Here is a 2069-nt window from a genome sequence, read left to right on the forward strand (position 1 = left end):
ATTAGAATACCTGGACTTGACCCGTTCGAACATTCCCTTGATCTAAGATCGTGAATCTTACGAAACCCTTGAAATCTAGAACGGTATATATTGTGACCTTAAGATTACTTTGTATGACCTATTTGTGATTTGACTGTTCTGTTTTTCTTAAAAATGTCTTCACACTTTGAAGTTGGAATTTTTAATAGAAAATGAAATTTTTCTATTTGGCAACAAAAGATGAAGGATATTTTGGTTGAACAAAAAGTTTCAAAAGCCATAGATGGCAAGTTTCTTGCAAATTTAACAGAAACACAAAAAGAAGAGTATGATAAATTTGTATACACTTCAATTATTTTACACATGTCTGACACTATTTTGAGAAAAATAGGAAAACTGGATTTTACAAAACAACTTTGGGAAAAGTTGGATGACATATATTTGCTTAAGTCTTTTCCTAATAAACTGTACTTGCTTGAACGATTTTTCAGCTTTAAAATAAATACTTCAAAGGATCTTGATGACAATTTCGATGTCTTTAACAAGTTAGTTTAAGACATCACTAACTATGATGAAAAGGTATATGAAATATACAAGGCTATTATCTTGCTTAATTCTATAACTGATTCATATAGGGAAGTTAAGAATGCAATTAAGTATGATAGGGACACCTTAATACCCGAGATTGTCATAGACTCACTTAAAAGTAAGGAGATGGAGATCAAGGCTGAAAAAGAGGATAAGAGTAGCGGCGAGTTACATATGATGAGGAGTAGGATGAAGTTTAAGCAAATGAATTTGGGTAGAACTTAAGACCGTAGTGATACTACTCGAGTAATGATGGTAGTAAGAAGAAGGACAAGGGACGGGATAAGTCTAGTGGTAGAAGGTATTACAGTTGTGGTAAGTCTGGACACTTTATTAGGGATTGTTCCAAGAAGAAAGATATGCTGAAGGGTAAGATGAGAGGAAAGACGAAGTTGGTTGAGGGGTCGAGTTATGACCCTAGCGAGGTTTATTAAGAGTAAACCTAGTTACTGCATATACATCTGTGTGTGATCCTTTCTGCAAGAGTGTGATTGTCTAAATTTTGTTGCATGATTATCTGCTACATTTTAATGTATTTGAAATGTGTATTTGCATGAATTTTAGACAATAGGATTACTTGGTGTAATTGCTTGCATGCATAGTGGGTTAGGATGCATTAGCAATGTGTTGTGTGATTTTTGGTGAGGTGGAGTGTAGATGCCTAGAGGTACATTATGGTTTGTATCGGAGATGTGGAATGTGACATTTGGATCATGAGTGGAGATGTGATCAAATGTCTAGAATCCATTATCTGAAAAGAGACCCGATTAGGTGGAGTATGAGAGAGGCACTCCTATCACTTCTGTTAGGTGGAGACCCATTATCCACGTAGGTTGGGAGAAGTGATGTGGAGATAGAGGATTATCTCGTGGATTTAGAATCTATAGTGACCTACCAGTTAAATATGAGTAGGGTGATCAGTCTAGTGAGCTTGGTGGGCGATGAGAAGATATATGTGTTCTCGAGGTGTGAGCAACACGGAATAAGATAGGATAAGTGTTGTGAGATCTTTTCGTAGGGTGATTTATGTATGTGTTGCATATGTGGTTGAGCACGGTTTTATTGACTTGGTGTTAATCTATGGTTCTATGTGAACGTGTTTCTGAAAAAATTTATGTATGTTATCTTATAGTATATCGTCATTGCATGTGTATTTGCTCTTGATTGTTTATTGTTAAATATTTGCTTCTACTTGGGTGTTTTCTGACCTTAGCCCCGGTGAGTACATAAAGCAGGTATGATATGTGTTTCAGGTTGGAAACACAAGGTAAGGTCTGTGATTTAATTTTATTGGTTACCTTGATTATGCAAGTGCTAACTGTGTGTTTTGATTGCTTGCAAATTTGTTAGGCATTAAGGTGGAGATTTGTTGGATTTTTGATATCCAATAAATCCCGGGATATGATGTTTTTTGAGGTTTTGTGTGAGAAAAAGTGGAATCCTGGCTGTCCCCTTTGTGTGTGAAAAAAAGGTCTTTAGAAATGTCCAAAACGCTTATTTAT

This window comes from Olea europaea, unplaced genomic scaffold (genome assembly GCF_002742605.1).
Source record: "Olea europaea var. sylvestris unplaced genomic scaffold, O_europaea_v1 scaffold2802, whole genome shotgun sequence".
Classification (NCBI taxonomy): Eukaryota; Viridiplantae; Streptophyta; class Magnoliopsida; order Lamiales; family Oleaceae; genus Olea; species Olea europaea.